This window comes from Gymnoscopelus braueri, assembly GCF_963280865.1.
Source record: "Gymnoscopelus braueri genome assembly, chromosome: 19".
Lineage (NCBI taxonomy): Eukaryota > Metazoa > Chordata > Actinopteri > Myctophiformes > Myctophidae > Gymnoscopelus > Gymnoscopelus braueri.
In genome coordinates this window covers 16637201-16646183 of record NC_137621.1, presented here as the reverse complement: position 1 = coordinate 16646183, position 8983 = coordinate 16637201, and the positions used below count along the sequence as shown (strand labels likewise).

The 8983-nt window shown below is 50.2% G+C and overlaps 1 pseudogene across 1 annotated transcript; it reads left to right on the top strand.

Annotated features, from left to right (window-relative positions):
* The first annotated feature begins 535 nt into the window (after positions 1-535).
* Positions 536-1546, top strand: LOC308074683 (lactosylceramide 1,3-N-acetyl-beta-D-glucosaminyltransferase A-like; annotated as a pseudogene). The gene has a single exon. The product of its transcript is annotated as a lactosylceramide 1,3-N-acetyl-beta-D-glucosaminyltransferase A-like (transcript).
* Positions 1547-8983: the final 7437 nt, after the last annotated feature.

Genomic DNA, 8983 nt, shown 5'->3' with positions numbered 1-8983 from the left:
GAAAACCACTGACATAGATCAAGACCTATATGACGAGTCTTGGAACAATTCTAAGCCGGCTCTTTTCCACCGTGACCAGAGGAGAGCTCATCGTTGTGGCCCCTCGTATACAGTAGGTCCTCCTCCAGAATGCCAGTTATGCAGCCATCTTTAACCATGGGTCACTGGGCTGACCGCGAACACGCAGGAGTCATTGTGCCAAAGAGCCATGGGGGTCCAAACACAGTATAGAGCACCGTGGAGACAACACATACACCGTGTTCTCTCTCTTCTCCCTCTTGCCACTCCTCTCTCTACCACTCTCTCTTTCTCCCAAACTTGCAGCACGCACACACACACACACACACACACACACACACACACACACACACACACACACACACCACATTTGGAGTCATATGTTGTCTACTGACATCACAGATGAGTGACATCACACGCTTGGCCTATAAAAGGTGAGAGAACCACTCTTTCAGCTGCCTAACGCACAGACAGTCAGACGCACAGTATCTCCACTGAGAAGACCAGAGGTGAGATTATGTTCGGGATTTTTAAAATCAAGCGCTGTGCAATCAGCAGCTCTGCGCTGCTGATCGCCACGGCGATGCTGTTGGGTTTGATTGGGTTGGCTGTGGCTGACGATCCGGACGCCTTCTCCTTCCTCGAAAAGGCCTTCACCGTCACACGCCAGGAGGCTGAGCGGTTCACTAACTTCAAGTACCTGCTGGACCACCCAGACAAGTGTTCCGGAGAAGATGTCCATCTTCTCCTCTTCATCAAAAGTGCTCCAGCAAACGCAGACCGGCGCCATCAGGTCCACATGGGGGAACGAGGCGTACATTCGGCACTCCAAGGGACTAACGGTCAAGGTTCTGTTCGCCTTGGGAGCGCCAAGAGCCGACAGCGTCCAGGAGTATCTGGAGCACGAGGACCGCCTCCACGGTGACCTGATCCAGCAGGATTTCACGGACTCGTTCCGAAACCTGACCCTGAAAGTGATCATGCAATTCCGCTGGGCACGCCAACGGTGCGCCCATGCGAACTTCGTCATGACGGCCGACGACGACACTTTCGTCCACACTCCTAACCTGGTGGACCACCTGCAGGACGCGGCGGCCCAGAGGAAGGTCACGACCTGTGGCTCGGCTATGTGTTTCGCGGGGCGGCGCCCGACCGAGACAGGAACAGCAAGTACTACTTGCCCTACGAAATGTACCCGTGGTCGACCTTCCCCGACTACACGGCAGGGTCTGGGTACGTGGTTTCCAGGGACGTGGTGGAGAAGATCTACCAAGCCACTCTGAGCCTTGACGCCTCCATGCACATAGACGACGTGTTCATGGGGATCTGTGCGAACAGAGTGGGCGTCACACCACAGCATCACGTCTTCTTTGCAGGGAGTGGCAAGGTGCCCTACCACCCGTGCAATTACAGGCAGATGATGAACTCGCACGGTCATCACGGCCAGGACATGTATGACCTCTGGAAGGCGGCGACGGACCCGCAGGTCCAGCAGATCGCCTCTAAGACAGACTGCAAGTTGGTGTAAAAGGCTCTCCTGTGTAGACCCAACAGGGGTGAGGGTGACACCTACCCCTGTAGAGCGGCCTTTGTGTAGGATAGATTGTGGTTAAATGAATGAAATCAGGGGCAGTCCGGGCACTAAGGCTCTAATGTAGCCTGGATTAGCACATCGCAGGTTCGAGTCCCGTGCTGCGTGTCCCTCTCCATCTCTTTTTTTCCCATTTTTTTTTCTTCAGGAGGTCCATACCGACTTCCATCCAATGAGTTCCGGTAGGAGACACAAAGGAGACTCTTTGTGTCTCCTACCTATACCTCCATCTTACTATTTTTTATTTTTGTCCATGTGCTGAAGTGAACGGGGACTAAAGACCCATGAGGGAGGGTATGGGGAGAGTTGAGTTTTGTTCAAAGCGAACTGAACCATCCTTGTCCCTAAGTTGCGTGTTAAATGTTATGTAGGGTAAGTTTCAGCAAAAAGTAGAAAAAAAATAAAAAAGCCCAGTGTTCTGAGAAAGGAAAGAAAAAGGTCCCTGGAAATATCAGGTGCCCACTGTTCCGGTTACCAAGTGTGGGCGACCAAGGGGACAGGGAATGTCACATATTCTGGGGAATTAAATGCTTTAAGACAACCAGTCAGTAAAGACAAACAAAAAATACATTTTAACCCATTAAGACCTGGAACGCATCTGTGAGTGTCACTTTTTGATTTGAGCTAAAAAGCATTATTTTACACTTTGGCTATTCAGAAATAGCAGATATACAAGCTCTTAGTGCGGCACCGAGTGCCGCGCTATGAGCTTGTAGATCTGCTATTTTTGAAAAATCGTGAAAATGTGCGCAAATCTTTGAATATATATCATTTTAAAGCATTTTTTAACTCAAATCTTTGGGGGGGGTCCCTGGAACAAAACATTTTGATGGGGGTCCATACAACAAGGGAACCAGGAGACCTGGTACTGCCAGACCCCTAATGGTTGAAAGATCAGAGCGCTACGTCACGCTAAGCTTGGCCAATCAAAAAGAGGACATCTTTTATGCCCATGTATGGACGAAAGGGGGACAGACAAAGCCTCATGTAGGCCCGACCCCCTGGGTCTGGCAAAAAAACAGGGTCTAAAAACGGTTCTCGGACTTGGTGTAGGCCAGTATGTGATATATCAGTCATCATATATGACATATCTTCAGTATGACATTGTAATGACATTCTTGAATGCAGGTGCAGGTTTCAAGGGTGTTTATTAAAGTCCAACAAAGGTAAAAGTGCAAAGCACAGTTCAAGGAAACTAGACACAAAGGCAAACACGGACGGGACCGTGTGGAGCTGCTAGTCTAGTCTAGAGTCAAACAATACTGCCTGCTGGCAGAGTGAACGAGGGGGGTATATATAGGAGTGCACTAAGGAGGAACAGGTGTGTAAAGTTAATAGGCTGGAGATGAGGACCTCTGGAATGAGTGCGTGGGCGTGGTCGTGACAGTACCCCCCCCCTGACGCGCGGCACTGGCCGCAGGACGAGCATGACCTGGAGGCCGACCCCGAGGGCGTGGAGCGGGTCGATCAGGACGACGCTGATGGAAGTCCCGGATGAGGTTTGGATCCAGGACATCAGCAGCTGGAACCCAGCAACGCTCCTCAGGGCCGAACCCCTCCCAGTCCACCAAATACTGAAGCCGACCCCCACGACGCCTGGAGTCCAAGAGGGTCCTAACAGCATAGGCAGGGGCACCCTCTATGTCCAGGGGAGGCGGTGGGGCATCGAGGGGGACAGCATCAGCCAGGGGACCGGGAGTCACAGGCCTGAGGAGGGAGACATGAAAAGTGGGTGAAATGCGGTAATGACTAGGAAGTTGCAACCTGTATGATACCTCGTTGATGCTCCGCAGGACTTTGAAGGGACCCACAAAGCGTGGACTCAGCTTTCGGCAGGGCATGCGAAGGTTGAGGTTCTTGGTGGAGAGCCAGACTCGATCTCCAGGCTGGTACACCGGAGCCTCACTGCGATGACGGTCAGCCTGCTCCTTTTGTCGGCGAATGGCACGCTGGAGTCGGACATGAGCTGAATTCCATACCTCCTCAGATCGACGGAACCACTCATCCACTGCAGGGACCTCTGTCGTGCTTGGGTCCCAAGGGCACAAAGAAGGCTGGTAGCCGAAGACACACTGGAAGGGAGTCAGACCTGTAGAAGAGTGGCGAAGGGAATTCTGGGCATATTCAGCCCAGGGAAGGAACTGAGCCCACTCAGCCTGCCGGTCCATACAGTGGCTGCGGAGGAACCTCCCGAGTTCCTGGTTGGTCCTCTCCACTTGTCCATTTGACTGTGGACTGTAGCCGGAGGTGAGACTCACTGCAACCCCCAGTCTCCCCATGAAGGCCTTCCATACACGTGACGTGAACTGGGGACCACGATCTGAAACAATGTCCTCCGGAAGGCCATAGTGCCGGAACACCTGCTCAAACAGCACCTCTGCTACCTGGAAGGCAGTTGGGAGACGAGTGAGGGGGATAAAACGACAGGCCTTGGAGAATCTGTCAACTACTACCAACACGGTGGTGTAACCCTTGGAAGAGGGAAGATCAGTAACAAAGTCAATGGACAGATGCGACCAAGGTCGCTGAGGCACAGGAAGCGGATGGAGTTTTCCCGCCGGAGCGTGTCGCGGGGATTTCGACTGGGCACAGATTGAACAGGATTTTACATATTTACTGACATCTCGGACTAAAGTGGACCACCAGTATTTTTCAGAGAGTGCCTGTGTTGTGCGAGTAATACCTGGATGTCCAGTTGCCACCGAAGTATGCGCCCAAGTCAGTAACTGATCCCTCACCCTTGCGGGAACATAGGTGCGGCCTGGAAGACACTTGGCCGGAATAGGGTCTCCAACCTGGGCCTGACGAATCTCCTCCTCGACATTCCAGAGCACGGGAGCCACAATGCGAGATGGAGGGATAATGGGGCTAATTACAGCTTGGAACTCAGCAGCATCATACATCCGGGAAAGAGCATCGGCCTTGATGTTTTTGGAACCCGGTCTATAAGAAAGGATGAAGTCAAAGCTTGAAAAGAAAAGAGCCCACCTCGCTTGTCGGGAGTTCAAGCGCTTCGCCTTTTGGATGTACTCTAGGTTGCGGTGGTCTGTCAACACCAAGAATGGCTCCTTAGCACCCTCCAACCAATGACGCCACTCCTTCAACGCCTTCTTCACCGCCAGCAGCTCTCTGTCACCTACATCATAGTTCCTCTGAGCAGAACTAAGTTTTTTAGAATAGAAAGCACAAGGGTATAATTTTGGTGGATTACCTTGTCTCTGAGAGAGGACTGCTCCCACACCCACCTCTGAGGCATCCACCTCCACCACAAATGGCAAGTCGGGATCCGGGTGCTTCAGTAGGGGGGCAGTTGTGAAGCAGTTCTTAAGACGATTGAAGGTGGCCGTTGCAGCTTCGTTCCATGGCAATCTGCGAGGACCCCCCTTGAGGAGAGATGTGAGGGGCGCCGCTATGGAACTGTAACCCTGTATAAACCGGCGATAAAAGTTTGCAAAACCTAAGAAACGCTGCAACTCCTTCACCGTGGTAGGTCTTGGCCAATTCAAAACAGCATCAACCTTTGGTTTCTCCATCTTCACCCCCCCTGGACTGATCACATAACCGAGGAAAGAGATGGTGGATTGATGGAACAAACACTTCTCGGCTTTGGCATAGAGGTGGTTGTCTAGAAGACGCCTGAGAACCTCATGGACATGTTTGATGTGCTCCTCCATAGTGGCTGAGTAGATCAGGATATCATCGATGTACACGACCACCTGGCGACCGAGCATATCCCTGAAGATCTCGTTGACAAATGCCTGGAAGACGGAGGGGGCATTTGACAGTCCGAAAGGCATTAGAATCAGAATCAGAATCAGAATCAGAATCAGTTTTATTGTCACATCACAGGTTTACAAGGTAAAAAAGTGGGTGAAATTCTTTTTTGTACATCGTTCCCATCGCAACGTTAGTTTCCATAGAAAGAAGAGGGGGGGGGGAGAAGAAGAGGGTGGGGGGCAGGTGGGAAGGAGATCAAAAAAAGAGAGCAACAGAAGGCCAGACAAGTTATCAAGTTACCAGGTACTCGTAGTGGCCTGTAGTGGTGCTGAAGGCTGTCTTCCACTCATCTCCCTCCTTGATGCGGATCAGGTTGTAGGCACTACGAAGGTCCAGCTTGGTGAAGACACAGGCCCCCCGGAGCTGTTCCAGAGCTGCGGGCACCAGAGGAAGGGGATACCGGTACTTAACGGTGACAGCGTTCACGCCCCGGTAATCGATGCACGGACGCAAACCACCATCCTTCTTGGCCACGAAGAAGAAGCTCGCAGAAGCAGAAGAGGTGGAAGGGCGGATATAGCCCTGCTTCAATGCCTCCTGGATATACTCCTCCATGGCCTCGGTCTCCGCGATGGACAAGGGGTAGATGTGGCCACGAGGAGGAGCAGAGCCAGCAAGTAGGTCGATGGCGCAATCCCAGGGGCGATGAGGAGGAAGACAGGTGGCCCTCTCCTTGGAGAAAACCTCTCTCAGATCCTGGTAGGCCTCTGGGATAGTGGGCTGAGAAGTGGACTCTGGACTCTCTACTGTTGTGAACCCACAAGATAAGGGAAGACATGTTGCACGACAATAGTCTGACCAGGCTGTAATCTCCCTCTCTGTCCAGGAAATGGTGGGGTTATGAAGTTGGAGCCAGGGGAGACCGAGAGTGATCTGGTGGACCGGTGCTCTTATCACAAGAAGCTGGATACTCTCACGATGCATAGCACCAACAGTAATGATGAGGGGATGGGTGATGTGGGTAATAGTGCCGTCTCCCACAGGTCTGCCATCCAGGCCTTCGATGGGAATGGGAGTGGTGAGACGGTGAAGCGGAAGGTGCAGGGACTTGACAAGGTCCTTATCAATGAAGTTCCCTGCAGCCCCGGAGTCCACTAATGCTGTAGAGACATCACATGGAGAACAGCCATCAACAGTAATTGGGACCAGAAAAGGTTGAGCACTAATAGCTGAGGGTGGAGTACTCACTTCAGCAGTACGACTCAGAGGGCTGTCTCTCCGATCTCCGCGGTTAGTGAACGACGCAGGTTTCACAGGACAGTCTGCAAGCTGGTGATTCTCTGCTCCACAGTATCTACAAAGACGCAGTTGGATTCTGCGACGTCGCTCAGCCGCTGAGATACGGGTGAAATCCACCTCCATGGGCTCTGGAACAGGCTCAGAGCTAGTGGTGGCTGTCGAAGGGAAGTGAGAGGGTCTCTGGCGCTCTCTGATGAGGTTATCCAGGCGGATGGCCATGGAGATGATAGCATCCAAGGAAAGGTTCTCATCTCTGCATGCCAGCTCTGTCTGGACCTCCCTCCGTAACCCTCTTCGGAACAAGGTGCGCAGAGCTGGTTCATTCCAACCACTGGATGCGGCCACGGTGCGGAAGGAGAGAGCATATTCAGCAGCAGTACGGGAACCCTGACGTAATTGAAGAAGCCGCTCACCTCCCTCCTGGCCCTCTGGTGGATGATCAAAAACAGCTCGAAACAGATTCAGGAACAAGTCGTAGGACCCGACCTCAGGTCCTCCATTATCCCAGACAGCAGTGGCCCATTCCAAAGCCCTTCCAGTCAGGAGAGAGATGACCGTAGCCACTTTGGCGGCTTCGGACGTGGGTGCTCCAGACTGGTGGGCAAAGTATAAGGAGCATTGGAGGAGGAACCCCTTGCATTTTGAAGCAGTGCCATCATACTTATCAGGAAGCGCCCACTTGGCATTAGCAGTTGGAGGAGGCTGACCAGCTGGTAGATTGACGACTGGAGCTGGTGTGGGTTGGCCGGATTGTTGAGAAACCGTCATGGTGGTGTTCAGCGTATGGAGTTCCTTAAGAACTTCATCCATGGCAGTGGCTAGTAGATTCAGCTTGCTGTTGTGTTCGCCCAGGAGTCGCCCCTGTTCACCAACAGCACGCTGCAAACCTGCTGCATCCTCTTGGGAGGCAGTATTCTGTAATGACATTCTTGAATGCAGGCGCAGGTTTCAAGGGTGTTTATTAAAGTCCAACAAAGGTAAAAGTGCAAAGCACAGTTCAAGGAAACTAGACACAAAGGCAAACACGGACGGGACCGTGTGGAGCTGCTAGTCTAGTCTAGAGTCAAACAATACTGCCTGCTGGCAGAGTGAACGAGGGGGGTATATATAGGAGTGCACTAAGGAGGAACAGGTGTGTAAAGTTAATAGGCTGGAGATGAGGACCTCTGGAATGAGTGCGTGGGCGTGGTCGTGACAGACATAATGACTCCAAATTTGGACAAGGTTTCGTGATCTGACCAAACCCCATTCATTAACTTCCATCATAATGGTAAATAATATGTGAAAAAAAAAACACAATATGGGGGAACCAAAAGTTAAATATGCTGCTGTACAAACACAATATGGGGGGGGGAGAAAAAACTCAATATTCTGCTGTAGAGAGTTCATTCAACTACAGCCAAGGCTGATGTAGTCGCTTCAAATTCAGAAATTGCTTTGCCTAGTAGAGCATTGACTTTCCTAACCCATTAAGAAAAGGCTGATTACAAAAAAAATGATATGATATGTATTTGGCCGCGGACCCCCCATCTCAAAATCTTTTGTTCCAGGGACCCCGAGAAGCAAAGATTAAGAGTTGAGAGAAGTTGAGAAAAGTTAAGAGAGTTGAGATAAAAAAATTCAATATTTGTACAATATTTGACTCTGAGATGTAGTGGAGTAGAAGTAAAAGTACTGAAAATTGGAGATACTCCAGTAAGGTAAAAGTACCTCAGAATTGTACTTAAGCACGGTACCTGAGTAAATGCACTTAGTTACTTTACACCACTGCTCTATGGGTCCACCACTTTAGTTACTGGGCTATAGTAACTATATCAAGCTTTCTGTCGGCCACTTGGATGTCAGATCTCATGTGGGCAGAATGTGACTCCATTTATGGAATATTTCTAGCCCATAATGTGGAGCTGAAGCCTATATATATAAAATATTTCGGAAACTTTTATAAAACACACACATTTCCAGGCCTCTAGACAGCTTTCAAATCTAATTTAACCCATTAAGGCAAACGCATCTGTGTGTCATCTTTCTTTGGCTATTCAAAAATAGCAGATATACAAGCTCATAGCGCGGCACCGAGTGCCGCGCTATGAGCTTGAAGATCTGATCCGATTTTTTGAAAAATCTTGAAAATGTGTGCATATCTTTTTTCAGTTTATTTTTTAAAGCGAACATTTTTAAAATTGAACCACTGTTATAAAAACATACGTTTTTTATCAAAAAAACTATTAGGATTTAGAAGACATTTGTAGAATCCCCAGAAGCAAAGATTTGAGTTACAAATGTTCGCTTTAAAAAATGTATTCAAAGATATGCACATATGTTCACAATTTTTCAAAAATAGCAGATCTACAAGCTCAT